Consider the following 26536-nt stretch of genomic DNA (forward strand, 5'->3'; position numbering starts at 1 on the left):
ACATTAAACGGTGGAGCTATCAGTTGGTGCAGTTCTAAACAAAGCGTCGTAGCGGGATCTACATGTGAAGCGGAGTACATAGCTGCTTCGGAAGCAGCGAACGAAGGAGTCTGGATGAAGGAGTTCATATCCGATCTAGGTGTCATACCTAGTGCATCGGGTCCAATGAAAATCTTTTGTGACAATACTGGTGCAATTGCCTTGGCAAAGGAATCCAGATTTCACAAGAGAACCAAGCACATCAAGAGACGCTTCAATTCCGTTCGGGATCTAGTCCAGGTGGGAGACATAGAGATTTGCAAGATACATACGGATCTGAATGTTGCAGACCCATTAACTAAGCCTCTTCCACGAGCAAAACATGATCAGCACCAAGACTCCATGGGTGTTAGAATCATTACGGTGTAATCTAGATTATTGACTCTAGTGCAAGTGGGAGACTGAAGGAAATATGCCCTAGAGGCAATAATAAAGTTATTATTTATTTCCTTATAATCATGATAAAGGTTTATTATTCATGCTAGAATTGTATTAACCGGAAACATAATACATGTGTGAATACATAGACAAACAAAGTGTCACTAGTATGCCTCTACTTGACTAGCTCATTAATCAAAGATGGTTATGTTTCCTAACCATGAACAATGAGTTGTTATTTGATTAACGGGATCACATCATTAATAGAATGATCTGATTGACATGACCCATTCCATTAGCTTAGCACCCGATCGTTTAGTATGTTGCTATTGCTTTCTTCATGACTTATACATGTTCCTATAACTATGAGATTATGCAACTCCCGTTTACCGGAGGAACACTTTGGGTACTACCAAACGTCATAACGTAACTGGGTGATTATAAAGGAGTACTACAGGTGTCTCCAAAGGTACATGTTGGGTTGGCGTATTTCGAGATTAGGTTTTTTCACTCCGATTGTCGGAGAGGTATCTCTGGGCCCTCTCGGTAATGCACATCACATAAGCCTTGCAAGCATTGCAACTAATGAGTTAGTTGCGGGATGATGTATTACAGAACGAGTAAAGAGACTTGCCGGTAACAAGATTGAACTAGGTATTGGATACCGACGATCGAATCTCGGGCAAGTAACATACCGATGACAAAGGGAACAACGTATGTTGTTATGCGGTCTGACCGATAAAGATCTTCGTAGAATATGTAGGAGCCAATATGGGCATCCAGGTCCCGCTATTGGTTATTGACCGGAGACGTGTCTCGGTCATGTCTACATTGTTCTCGAACCCGTAGGGTCCGCACGCTTAAGGTTACGATGACAGTTATATTATGAGTTTATGCATTTTGATATACCGAAGGTTGTTTGGAGTCCCGGATGTGATCACGGACATGACGAGGAGTCTCGAAATGGTCGAGACATAAAGATTGATATATTGGAAGCCTGTGTTTGGATATCGGAAGTGTTCCGGGTGAAATCGGGGTTTTACCGGAGTACCGGGAGGTTACCGGAACCCCCCGGGAGCTATATGGGCCTTAGTGGGCTTTAGTGGAAAGGAGAAAGGAGCAGCCCAAGGTGGCCGCGTGCCTCCCCCCTCCCCTAGTCCTATTAGGACTAGGAGAGGTGGCCGGCCCCCCTCTCTCTCTTTCCCCCCTCAAGGAGTCCTATTCCAACTAGGATTGGGGGGGAATCCTACTCCCAGAGGGAGTAGGACTCTCCTGGCGCGCCACCCTTGGCCGGCCAGCCTCCCCCCTCTAGTCCTTTATATACGAAGCCAGGGGCGCCCCAGAAAGACACAAGTTGATCCACGTGGTCTATTCCTTAGCCGTGTACGGTGCCCCCAGCCACCATAGTCCTCGATAATACTGTAGCGGAGTTTAGGCGAAGCCCTGCTGCTATAGTACATCAAGATCGTCACCACGCCGTCGTGCTGACGGAACTCTTCCCCGACACTTTGCTGGATCGGAGTCCGGGGATCGTCATCGAGCTGTATGTGTGCTCGAACTCGGAGGTGCCGTAGTTTCGGTGCTTGATCGGTTGGATCGTGAAGACGTACGACTACTTCCTCTACGTTGTGTCAACGCTTCCGCAGTCGGTCTGCGTGGGTACGTAGACAGCACTCTCCCCTCCCGTTGCTATGCATCACATGATCTTGCGTGTGCGTAGGAAATTTTTTGAAATTACTACGAAACCCAACAATATCTAGTCCTTAGGATAGATGAAGGATTGCCGCATTGTTCCTCCACCACTGCAACATGATGGGTGACCTGGGGAGAGTTAATCTCTCTCAGATCGGGTTTAGGCCCAATCTGATCATAGTCTGTAGCGACTCCCAGGGCGGCGATGCGATCCAAGAGCTCGTTCGGGGAAGAGGGCTCCATTGGATCTAACTGCTCGGCGAGTTCCGAGTTGACGTGAAGATTGCTTTCGATGACCCGAGAAGTCATTATCGGCGCAGCGGCCGAACATGCGGTCATAAGAAAACCACCTAGCTGGAGAGTTTGGCCGATAGCCAAAGCTCCCTCAGTGATAGTGTCATCTTTAAAGACGAGATGAGACATCCTTCCTGGTGGCGACGGCACATCGGAAATCTCAATAAAAGCACCAATGTCGGTGTCAAAACCGGCGGATCTCGGGTAGGGGGTCCCGAACTGTGCGTCTAGGCCGGATGGTAACAAGAGGCAGGGGACACGAAGTTTTACCCAGGTTTGGGCCCTCTTGATGGAGGTAAAACCCTACGTCCTGCTTGATTAATATTGATGATATGGGTAGTACAAGAGTAGATCTACCACGAGATCAGAGAGGCTAAACCCTAGAAGCTAGCCTATGGTATGATTGTATGTTGTGGTTGTCGTCCTACGGACTAAAACCCTTTGGTTTATATAGACACCGGAGAGGGTTAGGGTTACACAAGGTCGGTTACAAAAGAGGAGATATCCATATACGTATTGCCTAGCTAGCCTTCCACGCCAAGTAGAGTCCCGTCCGGACACGAGACAAAGTCTTCAATCTTGTATCTTCATAGTCTAACAGTCCGGCCAATGGAGATAGTCCGGCTGTCCGGAGACCCCCTAATCCAGGACTCCCTCAGCCTGCAAAAGCTCCTGGTCGTGACGCTACGGTGGGCTCCGCGATGACCTCCGTCCTGGCGGTCTTGGTCTTTTTGCACCAGAATGGAAACCTTTAGCTAATCCCTCGGGACTCCGCGCCTGCGCTTGCCTCCTTAGCACCAAAGAGGAAACTGGTACGTTGCGTCCGCCTGGCCTTGGTTGTCATGGCTCACGTCATACAAACCTCACGAGGTGCACCTTGCATTGATATCTCCGCTTCTTAGGAGCCAGCCTGGGGAGGCCGCCCCCCAGGGAGGTCTTGGTGTCATCCGCCTCGCGAGGCTTGGCCCCTCACGAGGGTCCTAGGTTGTTGTTGTTGAAGTTGGGCCATACCAGGCCATTGACAGAGCCACGCCTTGGGCCACGGCAGGCAGGTATGGGTAACCCCGTTTCCAGAATACCGACATACTCTACCCTCGAAAATTATTGTGATCCCCTATACTTGTGGTTATTTTCGGGGAAATGACACCTATGGGATCCCTTCTACGGTTTGGCAGGGAAGAAGTGTGCACAAAGAGCAGATCTAACGATCAACATGGAGGATTTTTACCCAGGTTCAGGCCGCTGAGAAACGTAAAACCCTAGTCATGCTTGAGTGTATTGAGAGTTCTGGCTCACTGCGACGCATGCAAACTCTGGACTATGGAGCGGCAAGGAGCTCAACAGCTGTCTATGGAGCAAATTGGAAGTTCAAGATCAGCTTCAGATCCCAAACTCTGGACTACACATGTAAACTCTATTCAGCAGTTCTAGTCCCGAAGAGGTTCCTGACAAGGAGGTTGCCGGCAAGGCTGTGGAGCAGCAAGAAGCTCAACAACAACCCATGCGCCAAACGAGGCGCACAACTGCGGCAACATGGAAAGCGGCGGGGGCGGCCCACGTGACAGCACCGGCAGCTAAGACAGACTCACATTAGCCTGCCACTCCGGCCACAGCCAAGAGGCCCAAGTCCTCATCTCCACCCCCTCACACGGACACCATAGCGGAGGTCGACTTTGACCTCTCTGCTTTTAGCCCCAGGAGAGAGAAGAGCCCGGAAGAAAAGGAGTAAGTGCCTTGCCTCTTCCTTTATCCCCTGAGTCTCTGATTTGCTTATCTTATCTTATCCTCGCTTTGGCCTGTCCCTGCAGAGACACGGAAACGTTGGCGCAGAGGTTGGCGAAGAATGCCAAGACCTCAACGGGCGCCGAGCCCCCGGCAAGCTCCTCAAGTGCGCCGGAGACGATCACAATCAGCCCGGAGCCCAGCCCACGACGCAACCCCCAACCCTGCCCCCAGCGTGAGCCCATTACTCATTTCTCGCTAGCTAGCATTAGGGTGTGTATCTTTGCTGCTAATATTGCTGGGTTTGCGGGAGAAGAACATCAACAAGGAGAGCCACTGAGGGCGGACCTTGACATGTCGCCTCCGTCAACCACACCACCCAGGGATAGATCCCCAACAAGGGATTCCACTGCGAGCCCACGCGCGTGGAGGAAGAGCCGACGAGCACAGGCGTCGGCAGCTCCATACCGGCAATGAATGTTTCCGGGGAGGGAGCCACCTCCCAGGCGCTCGTCACAGGTATGCCGCTTGCTTTTGGGCACTCGTCATTCTTGCTGTATGATTTTCCTCTCTTCTCTTACTGCTTTGAGCTTCAACCTTGGTTTCATCTCGTTACTCCTCCCTGGCTTCCAGATCTCCTCTTAACGGACCAGATGGATGTCGACGTTGTTATCAAGGAGACCGCCAAGGATGTTGCCGCTGAAGCTGCCCGGGTCGCTCCTGACAAGGCCACCAAGGATGTGCAAGAAGAAGCCACCAAAGGGTCTGCTGGGGAGGCCGGCAAGGAGACCGACAACCATACTGATGGCATTCCTGCCGCAGGAGTGCCTGGCACTACATCGATCCCTGATACATCTCCGTCGTATCTACTTTTCCAAACACGTTTGCCCTTGTTTTGGACTATAACTTGTATGATTTGAATGGAACTAACCCAGACTGACGTTGTTTTTAGCAGGATTGCAATGATGTTGTTTTATGTGCAGAAAACAAAAGTTCTCGGAATGACCTGAAACTCCACGGAATATATTACAATAAATAATAAAAAATCCTCGCCAAAGATGAACACCAGGGGGCCCACACCCTATCCACGAGGGTGGGGGTGCGCCCCCCTACCTCGTGGCCCCCTGGAGACCTCCCGACTCCAACTCCAAATCTATATATCTGCTTTTGGGGAGAAAAAAATAGAAGAGAAGATTTCATTGTGTTTTATGATACGAAGCTGCCGCGAAGCCCTAAAACCTCTCAGGAGGGCTAATCTGGTATCCCAACTCCAACTCCAAATCTATATATCTCGTCGGTATCCCATGCCTAGTTCAATATCGTTACCGGCAAGTATCTTTACTCGTTCTGTAATACATCATCCCGCAACTAACTCATTAGTTGCAATGCTTGCAAGGCTTAAGTGATGTGCATTACCGAGAGGGCCCAGAGATACCTCTCCGACAATCGGAGTGACAAATCCTAATCTCGAAATACGCCAACCCAACATGTACCTTTGGAGACACCTGTAGAGCTCCTTTATAATCACCCAGTTACGTTGTGACGTTTGGTAGCACACAAAGTGTTCCTCTGGCAAACGGGAGTTGCATAATCTCATAGTCATAGGAACATGTATAAGTCATGAAGAAAGCAATAGCAACATACTAAACGATCGGGTGCTAAGCTAATGGAATGGGTCATGTCAATCAGATCATTCAACTAATGATGTGATCCCGTTAATCAAATAACAACTCTTTGTCCATGGTTAGGAAACATAACCATCTTTGATTAACGAGCTAGTCAAGTAGAGGCATACTAGTGACACTCTGTTTGTCTATGTATTCGCACATGTATTATGTTTCCGGTTAATACGATTCTAGCATGAATAATAAACTTTTATCATGATATAAGGAAATAAATAATAACTTTATTATTGCCTCTAGGGCATATTTCCTTCATTACTTTGCTACTAAACACTCTGCTGCAGATACTAAGTTTCCAGGTGTGGTTGAATTGACAACTCAACTGCTAATACTTGAGAATATTCTTTGGCTCCCCTTGTGTCGAATCAATAAATTTGGGTTGAATACTCTACCCTCGAAAACTTTTGCGATCCCCTATACTTGTGGGTTATCAAGACTAATTTCTGGCACCGTTGCCGGGGAGCATAGCTCTATTCTTTGAGTCACTTGGGATTTATATCTGCTGGACACTATGAAGAATTTGAAAGACGCTAAGACAACAATTTATCCCTCAACTACGAGGGGAGGTAAGGAACTGCCATATAGCTCTGCACTTGATTCACCTTCTGTTATGAGTAAGCTTGCGACACCTAAACCTGCTTCTGTTATTCGTTCTGATATGTCGCATGTTATTGATGATGCTACTTCTGCTATACATGATACTTATGATGAAACTACTTCTATGCTTGATACTACTGTGCCACTTGGTGGTTTTCTCGAGGAATGACTTGCTAGGACAAGAGAGATTGAAAATATTGAATCTGATTATGATGATGAAAGTGATGATGAAGAATCACTTGTTATTCCTGAGGGTTATTTATTTGATCAAGAAGCTTCTTTAGCTATTTTAGCTTGCAAAGATAGATATGAACTCAAAAGGTTATTAGCTAAATGGAATAAGAAATCTCTAAATGCTAGGATGAAACCTGACCCTGCTTTTGCTACTTCACCTATCTGTGTTACTGATAAGGATTATGAATTCTCTACTGATCCTGATATAATTACTTTGGTTGATTCTGATCCTTTTCATGGCTATGAATCTGAAACTGTTGTGGCACATCTTACTAAATTAAATGATATAGCCACCCTGTTCACTAATGATGTGAGATATCGCTACTTTTATATCCTCAAAATGTAGCGACCAGACCTTAAACAGTCTGATCTCTGTGCTCCGGTGTCATCCTTGGATCAGTAATGCTGACACCACACAGTACTCGAAGGATTTATAGCAGAGTAGCAATCACACACTTATTACATCGAGTGTCTCAAAAGAGAACTTATTACAATAATTATGGCTTAAGGCCATCTAATAACGATAACAGCGGAAGGCTTGGAAGATAGGTGAGTCCATCAACTCCCACGGCATCACTGAGTATAGAACCACGACCTAAAAACTCCTTAATCGTCGTCTGAAAAGTCTGCAACATTAACATTGCAGCCCGAAAACGGGTCAGCACATGGAATATGCTGGCAAGGTAACACATAGAGAGTAATGGAATGAAACAGCTATACTACATGCATATTTGGCTGGTGGAAAGCTCTATGGTTACAGTTTTTGCGTAAAGCCAATTTTTCCCTACTTCAAAGGAATAAATTTAATTACTATCATGGTGGTTGTTAAACATTGAGAATGGTTGACAGCATTCTCAATCCCAATTAAAGTAACATCATTAAACCCAACAAAATTTACTTTTAGAGTAACATGTTGAGATTCACTTGATAATCCAGGTACTAGATACTCAAGATGTCCATAACCGGGGACACGGCTAACCATGATTAGTTTATTACACTCTGCAGAGGTTTGTGCACTTTTCCCCACAAGACTCGATCGCCTCCGTTGGATTTCTCGCACTACATGGTGTTTGAGAAACGGATGACCGAGACATAGTATTTTAGAAGCGCTAGCACCTTACGATCGGGTAGACCATACCACCTACATCCCCTACATCTGCTAGTCTACCCTGTAAGAGTTCGCACGACTTAATCAACTATGCCAGAGCCCATAATGGCTTGTGGCTGCACACGGAAGTTTCTAGTATGAATAATCTCATGATCCCTTTGAGCCTGGGTGGCGGTCCAAAAGAAAAACACGCAAGTCCTGGAATACCCAGGTGCCTCAATCCACCCAGATGTGTGTTTAGGTTGCCACCTTAGATAAACCATTAATTAACAATCTCACATCTGTCATGGATATCACTCACCCAATCCACGTCTACTAGCATAGCATGGCATGATAAGCAAACGTAGAAAATAACTCCCAAAGGTTTGATAATAAACAGGTAATAGGTACTACCTCATCTACTTCCCATCCCACAATTTAATTAGATCCTAATCATGCAATATGTGAGGGTTGATCTAATGCAATAAAACTGGGTTATAGAAAAAGGTATGATCAAAGTGTTACTTGCCTTGTTGATGATCCGCGAAACCTAGAGATTCAAAGTAACAGGCGGCGCACTCCGGGTATTCTATCGCAGACAAACAAACAAGCATACAATAAGTACTCATCTAATGCACAGGTAAAACTCAAATAGAAGATCTAACCAGAAAGTTCAACTTAAGAACCCTGGTTTGCAAAAAGAATCAAATCGAACGAAGCAAAAGAAATCAAACGGCGAAAGAAAACAACTTTGTTCTAGTAATCTGGATCTAAGTCAAATTTTACAGTAGCAAAACTTGTTTAAGTTGATTATTCGGAAAGAGGGTTTCGAGACGAAACTCCAGGCGCTTGAATCGCCTGATTCCGATAAACGAGCAAAAAGTTATACTAAAACGAAAATCGGATCAGAAATCACAATCAGAAAATAATCGCGGAAAAATCCGACGAAAAAGAAAAACGACGAACGGAAAAAAAATTTCCTAAAAAAATGGCACGGATTTCGAGGGGCGGCAAACCTCGGGCGACGCGCGGCTCCGGCGGATCGGCGGCGGGGCGGCGGCGGTGGCTGGCGGCGGCTGGGCCTAGGGTTAGGGTTTCGGGGCAGCTGGCCTTTGGGCTGGCTTGCCCTGGCTTATAAAGGCCCCAGCCGGCGGTGTCCTGGCCGAGTACGGCCCAAAGTCGGTTCCGCTCTCTTTTTTTAAAAATAATTACGCTCGGAAAAAAATAAAATAAATACTAAACAGACTCCAAAAATCACGAAATAAATTTTCCCGGGTTTCTAAAATCAAGCCCGATAAAGTGAACATTTATTTGGGCCCTAAATGCAATTTTGAAAAACGCGCATTTTTCCTAAATTCAAATAAAAATACCGAAAAACTCCGAAATAAATCTTATTTGATTTTTTATTAAATCCTCAATATTTCTATATTTTGGGAAAGTCATTTTATTCCCTCTCTCATATTTTTGTAATAGAAATAATTGATGATAAAATAAATAAAATCAAATGATCCTGTTTACAAAATTTGAGAAAACTCAAATATGTAAATAACGAAATCCCCAACTCTCTCCGTGGGTCCTTGAGTTGCTTAGGATTTTCTAGGATCAAAACCAAAAGCAAAATAAAATATGATATGCATGATGATCTAATGTATAACATTCCAAATTGAAAATTTGGGATGTTACAAACCTACCCCCCTTAAGATGAATCTCGCCCTCGAGATTCGGGTTGGCTAGAAAATAGTTGAGGGTGGTCCTTGAGCAAATCTTCCTCTCGCTCCCAGGTGGCTTCATCCTCCGTGTGGTGGCTCCTCTGAACTTTGCAAAACTTGATAACCTTGCTGCGAGTGACTCGGCTGGCAAACTCGAGAATCTTGACTAGTTTCTCCTCATAGGTCAAATCGTTATCCAACTGAATTGCTTCTAATGGCACTGTGTCTCTTAAAGGTATGTCAGTCATCTCCGCGTGACACTTCTTCAACTGAGAAACGTGGAACACATCATGAACTCCTGTCAATCCTCCTGGCAATTCCTACTTGTAGGCCACTTCTCCCATACGCTCCAAAACTCGATATGGTCCTAAAAATCGTGGCGCTAACTTCCCCTTAACTCCAAAGCGCTTAATCCCTCGAAGTGGGGATACTCGAAGATAAGCTCTGTCTCTGACTTCGTAAACTATCTCTTTGCGTTTAGAATCTGCGTAGCTCTTCTGCCTGGACTGGGCTACCTTGAGCCTATCGCGAATCAACTTCACCTTCTGTTCAGACTCTTTAATCAGATCTGGTCCAAACAACTGACAGTCTCCAACTTCGTCCCATGACAACGGTGTCCTGCACCTCCTTCCATACAGAGCTTCGAAAGGTGCCATCTTCAAACTGGTTTGGTAACTGTTGTTGTAAGAGAACTCTGCATATGGAAAATTATCGTTCCAACTAGATCCATAATCTAGCGCACAAGCTCTCAGCATATCCTCCAAAATCTGATTGACTCTCTCGGTCTGTCCATCTGTCTTCGGATGAAAAGCTGTACTAAATTCTAGCCTAGTACCCAAAGTCTCATGCAAATGCTTCCAGAACTTTGAGGTAAACTGGGTTCCTCTATCTGATACGATGCTCCTCGGAACTCCATGCAAACATACGATCCTGGTCATGTATATCTTTGCCAACTTAGCACCGGTGTAAGTGGTCTTTACTGGGATGAAATGAGCTACCTTCGTCAATCGATCAACTACGACCCAAATCGAGTCATAGCCTGAACGAGTCCTTGGTAATCCCGTGATAAAATCCATGCCTAGATTATCCCACTTCCATTCGGGTATCAGCAATGGTTGCAACAATCCTGCTGGCTTCTGATGCTCTGCCTTTACTCTCTGACATACGTCACAAACTGCTACATACTCCGCAATATCCTTCTTCATTCCGGTCCACCAGAAAATATCCTTCAAATCCAAATACATCTTGGTATTTCCTGGGTGAATCGAATACGGTGAATCATGTGCCTCTTGCAGAATCAACTTTCTGATCTCCAGGTCATTGGGTACATAAACACAGTCTTCAAACCATAGGGTGCCATGCTCATCCTCACGAAATCCTTTAGCTTTTCCTTTGCTCAGTTTCTCCTTTATAGCGGCAATCTCTTTGTCAGTTTTCTGAGCTTCTCTGATTCTATCCATCAAAGTTGACTGAATCTCTAGTGCTGCTACATAGCCTCTTGGAACTATTTCCACACATAGTTCACGAAGATTTTCTGCTAACTCCTTGGGTATTTCTCCCGTCATTAACGTATTGACATGGCTCTTGCGGCTTAATGCATCAGCTACTACATTAGCCTTCCCGGGATGATAATGCAATCTCATATCATAATCCTTGATGAGCTCCAACCATCTCCTTTGTCTAAGGTTCAACTCCTTCTGCGTGAAAATGTACTTCAAACTCTTGTGATCCGTGTACACCTCACAATGATTTCCAATGAGGAAATGTCTCCATGTCTTCAATGCATGCACTACGGCTGCTAACTCCAAATCATGCGTGGCATAATTCAATTCGTGAGGCTTCAGTTGTCGTGAAGCATACAAAACAACTCTCCCTTCCTGCATAAGCACTGCTCCAAGTCCTCGACGTGAAGCGTCGCAATACACCTCAAAATCCTTGGTCTGATCTGGCAAAATCAACACTGGTGAGGTAACCAAACGGTTCTTCAATTCCTGAAAACTTGCCTCACACTCCTCAGTCCATTTGAACTTAATATCCTTCTTCAACAACCCCGTCATAGGCTTCGCAATCTTTGAGAAATTCTCAATAAACCTCCGGTAGTATCCTGCGAGTCCAAGAAAACTCCGGATCTCTCCAACTGTTGTTGGGGCTTCCCACTTGGTCACAGTTTCAACTTTAGCGGGATCTACTGCTATACCTTCTCCGGATATAACGTGTCCGAGGAATCCTACTTCCTTCAACCAAAACTCACATTTGCTGAACTTGGCATATAATTGGTGTTCTCTGAGCTTTCCAAGTACCAAACGCAAATGCTCCTTATGCTCCTCTTCATTCTTCGAATATACCAGGATATCATCAATGAACACTACGACGAACTTATCCAAAAACTCCATAAACACTTTGTTCATCATGTTCATAAAATAGGCAGGCGCGTTAGTCAGACCAAATGACATAACGGTATACTCATACAGCCCATACCTGGTGGTAAAAGCTGTCTTCGGAATATCTTGTTCTCGAATCTTCAACTGGTGGTATCCTGATCGCAAATCAATCTTGGAAAACACCTTAGCTCCTTGCAATCGATCAAACAGATCATTGATCATTGGTAGCGGGTACTTGTTCTTGATCGTTACTTCGTTCAATCCTCGATAATCAACAACCATTCTTAACGATCCATCCTTCTTCTCCACTAGAAGTACTGGTGATCCCCAAGGCGAAGAACTTGGGCGAATATATCCCTTATCCAGTAACTCCTTAATCTGCTTCTTAATTTCCACCAAATCCTTTGCTGGCATCCTATATGGTCTCTTTGATATTGGCCCAGTGCCTGGCAAAAGCTCAATCAAAAACTCAATATCTCTATCTGGTGGCATGCCTGGCAACTCTTTGGGAAATACATCAGGAAAATCCTTTACCACCGGTACTTCCTCCAGCACAACTCCTGATAAGGAATTTACTTGTGTCCTGTTTGGCGCATGTCGGGATACATACTTGATCCTTCTCCCTTCTGGTGTGGTAAGCAAAATTGTCTTACTAGCACACTCAATATTCCCTTCATACTTTGATAACCAATCCATGCCTAATATCACATCCAATCCTTGAGATTCCAATACTACTAGGTCTGAGGGAAAAACATAGTTACCAATCCTTAATGGTAACCGATCACACCATAGACTAGCCACATACTCTGCTCCTGGCGAGGTTACTAACATGGGTGACCTAAGGGCTTGGGTTGGTAGGTTATACTTATCCACAAATCCCCTTGATATGTATGAATCGATGCACCAGTATCAAAAAGAACGAGTGCAGTAAATGACTTAACCAAAAACTTACCCATTACTGCATCGGGCTGAGTTTCAACCTCCTCCACATTAACGTGGTTCACCTGTCCCCTGTTGAAAGGGTTCGGCTTCTTTCCAGAGCTTCCATTTCCGTTTTGGCCTTCAGGACATTCATTGGCATAATGTCCGGTCTTGGAACACTTGAAACAGGTGACTTGACTCAGATCTCTCTTGGCTGGGGTTGATGGGGTGCTGTGGTTCTGGCCATTGCTTCCTCCATTCCCATTACCATTCTTGGTGCCATTTTGATTGTGCGAGCTACCTACTCCATGGGTATGCTGAAAATGTCCTCCCGGTCTAGGGGTAAAACATGGCTTCTGCTGAGCTCCTGAATTATACTTTCCTTGTCCATACTTCCTCTTGCGGTTCTCAATTTGCTGCTGCTTCCCTTCAATCATAAGAGCACGATCTACCAACTCCTGGTAGTTGTTGAAGATGGCTACCATCAACTGCATACTCAACTCATCATTCAGTCCTTCCAGGAATTTCTCCTGCTTAGCTGCATCCGTAGCAACGTCATCTGGGGCATAATGTGCTAGCTTACTAAACTCCTCCACATACTGGCCAACTGTCCGTCCTCCTTGGCGCAAGTTACGAAACTCATGCTTCTTCATGGCCATTGCTCCTGCTGAAACATGGGCAGTACGGAAAGCCTGCTGAAACTGGTCCCATGTGACAGTGTCGACTGGGAAGGTGGCTGTGAAATTCTCCCACCAGGATGTTGCGGGTCCTTCTAACTGATGTGCGGCAAACTTCACCTTCTCCGCATCTGTGCATCCTGCTGTGGTCAACTCCCTAGCTGTCTTACGGAGCCAATCATCTGCTACTATCGGCTCGGTGCTACTGGAAAACACCGGCGGATTCAGCCTAAGAAAACGGGCTAAGTGGTAAACAGGTGGTGGTGGTGGTGGGTTGTTGTTGTTGTTCCCCTGATTCTGATTCTGAACTAGCAACTGCATCAAGGTGTTCTGCTGCTGGATCAACTAGGTGAGCTCCGGCGGAAAGGCAAATCCGGGGTCACGTCTCGGAGGCATCTGAGGGTTTAGAAAAGATGAGATATAAGAATAGAGGGGGTCTAAAGAGAAAACACTACCCATATGCACATGACGCAAAAGCAAACAATTCACTTCAGTCAAACAAACAAAGGCATACAATCGATCTAACTATCGCAAAGTGCTCGGACTACTATATTTACATGGTGGACTACTACTACTGATGAGGTGGTCTACTAGAAATATTCTACGGTTGTAGACTCCATGCTATCTGCTCCTGCTTCATCAACATAGTCATCATCGCTACTATCTGCTTCCGAGTCGGTGCCGTCGATGATGATGTAGTCTTCCGGGCTAATCTCCTTGGGTTCTTCGTCTTCATCTACTAGTGTCGGGCCTCCCATAAACATTCCAATCTTCTGGATCAGGTCGTCATTCTTCTCCACCAATACTTCAATTTCTTCTTCATAATCTTCACGTGTAGCCTTGAGTTCTTCCTCCAGTTCCTTGATTCTAGTCTTAGCCTTCTTCAGATCTATCATGTCGGCGCACATCTGATTCTCCTGTCGTCGAATGTGATGGTTTAACTCCTGGATAAAAGCTGCAATTGATCTATCTTTCCTAGTGCTGATCATCTCCCAGTGTTCATCTCGGCGCCCACAAATCTGGTAGATAGTATCCTTGAGATCCTTGCGGTAGACTTCTCCAATGCGTCCCATGGCGATGTGAGCTGCCATACTCTTTCCTAGACTCCAAGTTGGTGCATCAAAACAAAACTCTATGGGCTCAGTGACTAGCATGAACGTCCTTCCTGGAACTTGAACTTGAATCATCCAGCGCTCTTCTTCAAGTAAAGTGGCGTTGTAGGTTCCCGTGAAGCTTGGTATTCCTATGTTCAGGTATCTAGTGACTTCCTTCAAGTGGCGTCCAAAGGGTGTATCTTCATCTGGTTGTGTGAACTTGTTCCTTGCATCCGCCATCCTAAAGAGTAGAAAAGATGAGAGGTCGGAAGAGAGGAGAGTGAGTAGTGACCTAGGTCTTTAGCTTAGTGGTCGTGTCCTACAGTCAGCGTGTGCTCTGATACCATCTCTGTAGCGACCAGACATCAAACAGTCTGATCTCTGTGCTCTGGTGTCATCCCTGGATCAGTAATGCTGACACCACACAGTACTCGAAGGATTTATAGCAGAGTAGCAATCACACACTTATTACATCGAGTGTCTCAAAAGAGAACTTATTACAATAATTATGGCTTAAGGCCATCTAATAACGATAACAGCGAAAGGCTTGGAAGATAGGTGAGTCCATCAACTCCAACGGCATCACTGCGTATAGAACCACGACCTAAAAACTCCTTAATCATCGTCTGAAAAGTCTGCAACATTAACGTTGTAGCCCGAAAATGGGTCAGCACATGGAATATGCTGGCAAGGTAACACATAGAGAGTAATGGAATGAAACGGCTATACTACATGCATATTTGGCTGGTGGAAAGCTCTATGGTCACAGTTTTACGTAAAGCCAATTTTTCCCTACTTCAAAGGAATAAATTTAATTACTATCATGGTGATTGTTAAACATTGAGAATGGTTGACAGCATTCTCAATCCCAATTAAAGTAACATCATTAAACCCAACAAAATTTACTTTTAGAGTAACACGTTGAGATTCACTTGATAATCCAGGTACTAGATACTCAAGATGTCCATAACCGGGGACACGGCTAACCATGATTAGTTTATTACACTCTGCAGAGGTTTGTGCACTTTTCCCCACAAGACTCGATCGCCTCCGTTGGATTTCTCGCACTACATGGTGTTTGAGAAACGGATGACCGAGACATAGTCTTTCAGAAGCGCTAGCACCTTACGATCGGGTAGACCGTACCACCTACATCCCCTACATCTGCTAGTCTACCCTGTAAGAGTTCGCACGACTTAATCAACTATGCCAGAGCCCATAATGGCTTGTGGCTGCACACGGAAGTTTCTAGTATGAATAATCTCATGATCCCTTTGAGCCTGGGTGGCGGTCCAAAAGAAAAACAGGCAAGTCCTGGAATACCCAGGTGCCTCAATCCACCCAGATGTGTGTTTAGGTTGCCACCTTAGATAAACCATTAATTAACAATCCCACATCTGTCATGGATATCACTCACCCAATCCACGTCTACTAGCATAGCATGGCATGATAAGCAAACGTAGAAAATAACTCCCAAAAGTTTGATAATAAACAGGTAATAGGTACTACCTCATCTACTTCCCATCCCACAATTTAATTAGATCCTAATCATGCAGTGTGTGAGGGTTGATCTAATGCAATAAAACTGGGTTGTAGAAAAAGGTATGATCAAAGTGTTACTTGCCTTGCTGATGATCCGCGAAACCTAGAGATTCAAAGTAACAGGCAGCGCACTCCGGGTATTCTATCGCAGACAAACAAACAAGCATACAATAAGTACTCATCTAATGCACAGGTAAAACTCAAATAGAAGATCTAACCAGAAAGTTCAACTTAAGAACCCTGGTTTGCAAAAAGAATCAAATCGAACGAAGCAAAAGAAATCAAACGGTGAAAGAAAACAACTTCGTTCTAGTAATCTGGATCTAAGTCAAATTTTACAGTAGCAAAACTTGTTTAAGTTGATTATTCGGAAAGAGGGTTTCGAGACGAAACTCCAGGCGCTTGAATCGCCTGATTCCGATAAACGAGCGAAAAGTTATACTAAAACGAAAATCGGATCAGAAATTGCGATTAGAAATAATCGCGGAAAAATCCGACGAAAAAGAAAAACGACGAACGGAAAAAAAATTCCTAAAAAAAACGGCACGGATTTCGAGGGGCGGCGAACCTCGGGCGACGCACGGCTCCGGCGGATCGGCGGCGGGGCGGCGGCGGCGGCTGGCGGCGACTCGGCCTAGGGTTAGGGTTTCGGGGCGGCTGGCCTTTGGGCTGGCTTGCCCCGGCTTATAAAGGCCCCGGCCGGTGGTGTCCTGGCCGAGTACGGCCCAAAGTCGGTTCCGCTCTCTTTTTTTAAAATAATTACGCTCGGAAAAAAATAAAAAGAAATACTAAACGGACTCCAAAAAATCACGAAATAAATTTTCCCGGGTTTCTAAAATCAAGCCCGATAAAGTGAACATTTATTTGGGCCCTAAATGCAATTTTGAAAAACGCGCATTTTTCCTAAATTCAAATAAAAATACCGAAAAACTCCGAAATAAATCTTATTTGATTTTTTTATTAAATCCTCAATATTTCTATATTTTGGGAAAGTCATTTTATTACCTCTCTCATATTTTTGTAATAGAAATAATTGATGATCAAATAAATAAAATCAAATGATCCTGTTTACCAAATTTGAGAAAACTCAAATATGTAAATAACGAAATCCCCAACTCTCTCCGTGGGTCCTTGAGTTGCTTAGGATTTTCTAGGATCAAAACCAAAAGCAAAATAAAATATGATATGCATGATGATCTAATGTATAACATTCCAAATTGAAAATTTGGGATGTTACACAAAATATTTCTGTTCTCATTAAAGGGTGATGCTAAAATATGGTTTAATTCTCTTGATCCTGGTTGTGTGCGTAGTCCCCAAGATATGATTTACTACTTCTCTGCTAAATATTTTCCTGCTCATAAGACACAAGCTGCTTTAAAGGAAATATACAACTTTGTGCAAATTAAAGAAGAGAGTCTCCCACAAGCTTGGGGGAGGCTTCTCAAGTTACTTAATGCTTTGCCTGATCATCCTCTTAAGAAAAATGAAATACTTGATATTTTTTACAATGGACTAAACGATGCTTCCAGAGATTACCTGGATAGTTGTGCTGGTTCTCTTTTCAGGGAAAGAACAACGGATGAAGCTGAAATCTTATTGAATAATATGCTGAAAAATGAAAATAATTGGGCACCTCCTGAGCCAGCTCTTGCTCCAATTAATGATCCTATTCCTAAACCAACTCCGAAGAAGAGAGGTGTTCTATTTCTCAATCCCGAAGATATGCAAGAGGCAAAGAAATCTATGAACGAAAAAGGTATTAAAGCTGAAGATGTTAAGAATTTACCTCCTATTGAAGAAATACATGGTCTTAATTTACCGCCTGCCGAAGAAACATATGATCTTGATCCTTTACTTATTGAAGAACCTCGATAACCCAACACAGGTAGTAAAGGTAAATTCTCTCTATAGATATGATAGAGCTGAAATCCCTCCTACTAAAATTGCTAGTCAGTGCTTGGATGAGTTTGATAATTTTATGTTTAAGCAAGAAGACTTCAATGCTTATTTTGGTAGACAATTAAAACAAGATGCCGATATGATTAAATACTTGGGTGATTATATGGCTAATATTAGAGGTGAACTTAAACTTGTTAGCAAACATGCTTCTATGGTTACCACTCAAGTAGAACAAGTACTTAAAGCTCAAAAGGAATTGCTCAATGAGATTAATGGTAAGAAAAATAATTATGTTGTTAAAGTGGCTACTAGAACTAGTAGAATGACTCAGGAACCTTTGTATCCTAAAGGCCACCCTAAGAGAATTTAGCAAGGTTCTCAGAGAAATAATATTGATGCACCTAGTTCTTCTAAAAAGAAGAAAAAGAAAAATGATAGAACTGTGCAAACTTCTAGTGAACCTATTGCTGAACCACCTGATAATCCAAATGATATGTCTATGTCTGATGCTGAAACACAATCTGGCAATGAACATGAACCTAATGAAAATGTTAATGATGATGTTCATAATAATGCTCAGCCTAGTAATGATAATGATGTAGAAATTGAACCTGATGTTGATCTTGATAACCCACAATCAAAGAATCAACGTTATGATAAGAAAGACTTTGTTGCTAGGAAACATGGTAAAGAAAGAGAACCTTGGGTTCAGAAACCCATGCCTTTTCCTCCCAAACCATCCAAGAAAAAGGATGATGAGGATTTTGAGCGCTTTGCTGGAATGATTAGACCTATATTTTTGCGTATGCGATTGACTGATATGCTCAAAATGAATCCTTATGCTAAGTACATGAAAGATATTGTTACAAATAAAAGAAATATACCAGAAGCTGAAATTTCCACCATGCTTGTTAATTATACTTTTAAGGGTGGAATACCAAAGAAACTTGGAGATCCAGGAGTACCTACTATACCATGCTCCATTAAAAGAAACTATGTTAAAACCGCTTTATGTGATCTTGGAGCCGGTGTTAGTGTTATGCCTCTCTCTTTATATCGTAGACTTGACTTGAATAAGTTGACACCTACTGAAATATCTTTGCAAATGGCTGATAAATTGACTGCTATACCTGTCGGCATTTGTGAGGATGTGCCTGTTGTGGTTGCAAACGTTACTATTTTAACGGACTTTGTTATTCTTGATATTCCCGAGGACGATAGTATGTCTATTATTCTTGGAAGACCTTTTCTTAATACTGCAGGGGCTGTTATTGATTGCAACAAAGGCAATGTCACTTTTTATGTTAATGGTAATGAGCATACGGTACACTTCCCGATGAAACAACCTCAAGTTCATAGTATCAATTCTATCGGAAAAATTCCATCGATTATATTTGGAGGTTTTGAATTTCCTATTCCTACTGTCAAGAAGAAATATGATATACTTACTATTGGGGATGTGCATATCCCCGTTGAGGTAACCTAGTGTTATTCGAAATTTCTCCGGTTTCATGTTAATCGGAATGAGTTTGTTAACAAGACTTGATCAACCTTGTTAGTGGATTCCTTTTGATGAGCATGAGATGGATGAAACTAGAAGCACAACCTTCTGTACCCTCTCTATACTTTCTGTTATTTAGTTGAAATGAAGTAAAAATAAATAATTTTCTGTCTGTTATCTGATTATCCGTGCAATATAAAAATACCTCGAAAATAAAAGTTCTCCAAATGCCCTGAAAATTAAATATGATTTTTTCTAGAATATTTGAGGATTTATGGAACAAAGAACACACCAGGGGGTCCAACCACCTTGCCACGAGGGTGGGGGGCGGGCGCGCCCCCTGCCTCGTGGGCCCATGGTGGCCCTCCTCCACTTATTCCTGCACCCATCCTCTTCTTCTTCCTCCCACAAACACGAAAAACCAACTCAAGCACGATTTCCAGCCCTCTTTGCTGCCATTTTCGATCTCCTTGCTCAAAGCACCTCTCACAAAACTGCTTGGGGAGATTGTTCCTTGGTATGTGACTCCTCCATTGGTCCAATTAGTTTTTGTTCTAGTTATTTATTCATTGCAAATTTTTGCTGCTTAGGTGACCCTGTTCTTGAGCTTGCATGTCAAATTTATATGGTTAAAAGTAGTTTTGATGCATGATATAGGCCCTAGGCACTTGTAGAAGTGGTTGCTATCAATATTATTGAGTTTGGTTTACTTTTATTTTAAAGTTACTAAAAAAATTCAGAATTTTTCAGAGGAAGAAAAATGCTTAGGAAGATGTTCCAAGGTGGTTCTTCAAAGAAGCAAGGACCCAAGCTTGCAATGCGTGATGCCGACGAAGAGCCACCAAGAGACGCTCCAGTGCATCCTTGTGAGTGGCCTTCTGAAAATTTTATGGATCGAGCGGGAATAAAAGAAGAATTCAATGCATATTTGCATAACGCTGATCTTGTGAGCTTCGAGGAAGAGAAGTGCAGTCAGTATCATAACCTCACTAGTTCCTTTGTGAGGAGGTTTGAATTTTCCACTTCACGTAATTCTCCAACTGTCCTATTTGATCTTTATGATAAATCTTATACCATGGACTTAGAGGATTTTACCACTGCATGCAAACTTCCACAATGGGGTAGTATAAGGGATCCTCGCAAATCTGAATTTAGAGATTTTCTTGCTAATATAACTGTGGGAGAATCTAGAGATATTACACAAGCTACCATAGGGAGCATCCACTTTCCTGCTATACATTATTTTGCTCTCTTCATAGGTAGATGCATAAATGGTAAAGATGAGGCATGTCACGTGTGTGTCCCTGACCTCAGTATTCTTAGGAGTGCTGTGTTAGGAGACAAATCATATAATTTGGGAGCCATTGTTGCACGTAGGTTGCATCTTAATAGACTTAATGGAGATTTCTTTGGTGGAATTTATGCAACTCGCATAGCTAATTTTCTTGGTATAGATGTATGCGAAGATGATATTGAATTACCTCCTGCCTATCTAGATTTTGTTGAGAGGAACGAATCACCTCTCCAGTACCGACTAATCTTTGACAGACGCCATGCTGTCCATATTACTCTCCCTGCTCCTGCTTTCTTTGAATATCAGGCAAGAGGATGATATACTATTACCAGAGAGGAGGCAGATGAGTACGAGAGGAGGGCGGAGGCCGCTCGTCGCCACACTGCAGCTCAGGAGGCGATAGCCGCTGCATCACAGTACGACCCCAACAACTATTATTATGGATATCCGCCATGCCAGCCGTGGCCATAGACCAACTTAGGCCAAAAGCCTAAGCTTGGGGGAGTACGTATTTCTCACCGACATTACATTTATGCTCACACACTCATTGCTAGATGTCGGTGCTCATACTTTTTCATTGTATCATCCATGCTAGTTTATTTCCTTTTATGCTTTCTTCTTGTGTGTTTGATAAACCTTAAGAAAAAACAAAAAATTAGTAGTAGTTTACTTTTCTTGCTGTAGTAATAATTAAAAAGAAAACCCAAAAATATTTCTCGTTCTTCTTTTGCTTGTTGGGAGCTTTCCCGTGTAAATAGTTTTATTTCTTTTCTTTTCTTTGGGGGTCAGTAGGAGAAGACCATGATTAAATTGTTGAAGTGGCTCTTATATGCTTTATTGTTGATTTAACCAAGAGCCCATATTGCTTTGTCTTCTCCTGTTTATTGAATGCTCGCAGATTCCAGCTTAGTCTAATGCACGTGGATTCTTATTATTATTCACATCGTTCGGTCGTGCAAGTGAAAGGCAAATATGATGATATATGATGGACTGACTGAGATGAGAAAAGCTGGTACGAACTCGACCTCTTTTGTTTTTTTAAATATGATGAGTTCATCATTCTTGATTCAGCTTGTTATGAATAAACATGTTCACAATGACAATTATAGATCATAGTTGCTTGTGCCATGCTTGATTAGCTATGAGTTATAATGGTTTACCTTGCGTGGCAACATGCTATTGAGATGGTTATGATGTGGTATGATGGGGTGGTATCCTCATTTGAATGATTTAAGTGACTTGACTTGGCACATGTTCACGCATGTAGTTGAAACAAATCAACATAGCCTTCATGATATTTATGTTCATGGTGGATTATATCCTACTCATGCTTGCATCCAATGTTTATTAATTTTAATGCATGTACATGGCTGTTGTCGCTCTCTAGTTGGTCGCTTCCCAGTCTTTTGCTAGCCTTCACCTGTACTAAGCAGGAATACTGCTTGTGCATCCAATCCCTTAAACCCCAAAGTTATTCCAGATGAGTCCACTATACCTTCCTATATGCGGTATCTACCTGTCGTTCCAAGTAAATTTGTATGTGCCAAACTCTAAACCTTCAAATAATCATCCTGTTTTGTATGCTCGAATAGCTCATGTATCAACTAGGGCTGTCTGTATCTTCCATGCTAGGCGGGTTATTCTCAAGAGGAGTGGACTCCGCTCCTCACTCACGAGAAAATGGCTGGTCACCGGGATGCCCAGTCCCATGCTTTATGCAAACTAAATCAAAATAATTGCAAAACAAAACTCCCCCTGGGACTGTTGTTAGTTGGAGGCACTTGTTGTTTCGAGCAAGCCATGGATTGATGTTTGTTGGTGGAGGGGGAGTATAAACTTTACCATTCTGTTTGGGAACCGCCTATAATGTGTGTAGCATGGAAGATATCGCCATCTCTTGGTTGTTATGTTGACAATGAAAGTATACCGCTCAAAATATTATTCACCTCTATTTCAAAACCGAGCTCTGGCACCTCTACATATCCCTGCTTCCCTCTGCGAAGGGCCTATCTATTTACTTTTATGTTGAGTCATCACCCTCTTATTAAAAGCACTAGCTGGAGAGCGCAACTGTCATTTGCATTCATCAATGTTAATTTATATTCGGTGTGACTATGGTTGGATCTCTTTTACCATGAATTACAATGTTTAGTCAGTCATTGATCTTTAAAGGTGCTCTGCATTTATGTTTTGCGGTCTCAGAAAGGGCTAGCGAGATACCATCTTGTTATATCATATTATGATTGTTTTGAGAAAGTGTTGTCATCCGAGATTTATTATTATGGCTTGCTAGTTGATTATGCTATTGATATGGGTAATCATGAGACCTGAGAATTATTGCAAATGTGGTTAGTTATAATCTTTGCTGAAAACTTGAATGCTAGCTTGACATATTTACAACAACAAGAGCAAACAGAGTTTGTAAAAGTTTTTCTTTATTTCTTTTAGTTTGTCAACTGAATTGCTTGAGGACAAGCAAGGGTTTAAGCTTGGGGGATTTGATACGTCTCCGTCGTATCTACTTTTCCAAACACTTTTGCCCTTGTTTTGGACTCTAACTTGTATGATTTGAATGGAACTAACCCGAACTGACGCTGTTTTCAACAGAATTGCCATGATGTTGTTTTATGTGCAGAAAACAAAAGTTCTCGGAATGACCTGAAACTCCACGGAATATCTTACAATAAATAATAAAAAATCCTTGCCAAAGATGAAGACCAGGGGGCCCACACCCTGTCCACGAGGGTGGGCCCCCCCCTAGGGCGCGCCCCCTACCTCGTGGGCCCCCTGGAGACCTCCCGACTCCAACTCCAACTCTATATATCTGCTTTCGGGGAGAAAAAAAATAGAAGAGAAGATTTCATCGCGTTTTACGATACGGAGCCGTCGCCAAGCCCTAAAACCTCTTGGGAGGGCTGATCTGGAGTCCGTTCGGGGCTCCGGAGAGGGGGATTCGTCGCTGTCGTCATCATCAACCATCCTCCATCACCAATTTCATGATGCTCACCGTCATGCGTGAGTAATTCCATCGTAGGCCTGCTGGACGGTGATGGGTTGGAGGAGATTTACCATGTAATCGAGTTAGTTTGGTTAGGGTTTGATCCCTAGTATCCACTATGTTTTGAGATTGATGTTGCTATGACTTTGCTATGCTTAATGCTTGTCACTAGGGCCCGAGTGCCATGATTTCAGATCTGAACCTATTATGTTTTCATCAATATATGAGAGTTCTTGATCCTATCTTGCAAGTCTATAGTCACCTATTATGTGTTATAGTCCGTTAACCCCGAAGTGACAATAATCGGGATACTTACCGGTGATGACCGTAGTTTGAGGAGTTCATGTATTCACTATGTGCTAATGCTTTGTTCCGGTTCTCTATTAAAAGGAGGCCTTAATATCCCTTAGTTTCCATTAGGACCCCGCTGCCACGGGAGGGTAGGACAAAATATGTCATGCAAGTTCTTTTCCATAAGCACGTATGACTATATTCGGAATACATGCCTACATTACATTGATGAATTGGAGCTAGTTCTGTGTCACCCTATGTTATGACTGTTACATGATGAACCACATCCGGCATAATTATCCATCACTGATCTGATGCCTACGAGCTTTCCATATACTAGTTTACGCTTATTTACTTTCCCGTTGCTATTGTTACAATCACTATATAATACCAAAAATATTACTTTGCTTTCATTACTCTTTTGTTACCGTTACCACCACTATCGTATTACTTTGCTACTAAACACTCTGCTGCAGATACTAAGTTTCCAGGTGTGGTTGAATTGACAACTCAGCTGCTAATACTTGAGAATATTCTTTGGCTCCCCTTGTGTTGAATCAATAAATTTGGGTTGAATACTCTACCCTCAAAAACTGTTGCGATCCCCTATACTTGTGGGTTATTAGTCTCAGAGCCCCCAGTCACCGGGGAGGCGGTTGTAGAGGATCGGCCGTCAACATCCGAAGCCCCCCCCCCCCCCGTCAAGCACGTACCTGAAAGTTGGCGAAAACCTATTTGTCAACATCCCGGGGACGACAAGCACTGGAGCGCCAACCGAGGGAGAGGTTTTTGATGAAGAAGTCATTGCTGCTGTCGGGCTCAAGATTGTTGACGAGCCGCGCGCCAGCGGCAGTGGATCCAAAGAATACCAGCTCCTCCAGGCCATGAGTGATAACTTCTAGAAGCTCCAAGCGCTTCACCGCACCCGCAAGGAGAAGCTAGACTCCAGGGCAGCAGTTGTCGATGCAGCAGAGGCGGACCTATAGAAGCGTGTTGAGCAAATGTAAGTATGGTTCACCGAGGCTTGGCAAGAGCTGAAGACGGGCCGGGAGCAGTGCTACCTCTTGAGCTTGCGTTGGTTTTCCCTGAAGAGGAAGGGATGATGCAGCAAAGTAGCGTAAGTATTTCCCTCAGTTTTTGAGAACCAAGGTATCAATCCAGTAGGAGGCCACGCTCAAGTCCCTCGTACCTGCACAAAACGATAGCTACTCGCAACCAACGCGATTAGGGGTTGTCAATCCCTTCATGGTCACTTACGAGAGTGAGATCTGATAGATATAATATTTTTTGGTATTTTTGGTATAAAGATGCAAAGTAAAAAGTAAAGGCAAAGTAAAAAAGCAAAACAAGATTAAAGTGATGGAGATTGATATGATGAGAATAGACCCGGGGGCCATAGGTTTCACTAGTGGCTTCTCTCAAGAGCATAAGTATTCTACGGTGGGTGAACAAATTACTGTTGAGCAATTGACAGAATTGAGCATAGTTATGAGAATATCTAGGCATGATCATGTATATAGGCATCACGTCCGTGACAAGTAGACCGAAACGATTCTACATCTACTACTATTACCCCACTCATCGACCGCTATCCAGCATGCATCTAGAGTATTAAGTTAAAAACAGAGTAACGCCTTAAGCAAGATGACATGATGTAGAGAGATAAATTCATGCAATATGAAATAAACCCCATCTTGTTATCCTCGATGGCAACGATACAATATGTGCCTTGCTGCCCCTTCTGTCACTGGGAAAGGACACCGCAAGATCGAACCCAAAGCTAAGCACTTCTCCCATGGCAAGAACTACCAATCTAGTTGGCCAAACCAAACGGATAATTCGAAGAGACTTGCAAAGATAACCAATCATACATAAAAGAATTCAGAGAAGATTCAAATATTATTCATAGATAGACTTGATCATAAACCCACAATTCATCGTTCTCAACAAACACACCGCAAAAAGAAGATTACATCGAATAGATCTCCACAAGAGAGGGGGAGAACTTTGTATTGAGATCCAAAAAGAGAGAAGAAGCCATCTAGCTACTAACTATGGACCCGAAGGTCAGAGGTAAACTACTCACACTTCATCGGAGAGGCTATGATGATGTAGAATCCCTCCGTGATGACGGCCCTCTCCGGCGGAGCTTCGGAACAGGCCCCAAGATGGGATCTCGTGGATACAGAAAGTTGCGGCGGTGGAATTAGGTTTTTGGCTCCGTGTCTGTTTGTTTGGGGGGTACGTAGGTATATATAGGAGGAAGGAGTACGTCGGTGGAGCATCGAGGGGCCCACGAGGTAAGGGGCGTGCCCTAGGGGGGGCGCGCCCCCACCCTCGTGACCGCCTCTCTGATGCCTTGGCGTAGGGTCCAAGTCTCCTAGATCACGTTCGGTGAGAAAATCACGTTCCCGAAGGTTTCATTCCGTTTGATATTCCGTTTCTTCGAAACACTGAAATAGGCAAAAAAAACAACAATTCTAGGCTGGGCCTCCGGTTAA

Source organism: Triticum urartu, chromosome 4A, assembly GCF_056163025.1.
Source record: "Triticum urartu cultivar PI428250 chromosome 4A, HENAU_Tu73, whole genome shotgun sequence".
In the NCBI taxonomy this organism is placed as follows: domain Eukaryota; kingdom Viridiplantae; phylum Streptophyta; class Magnoliopsida; order Poales; family Poaceae; genus Triticum; species Triticum urartu.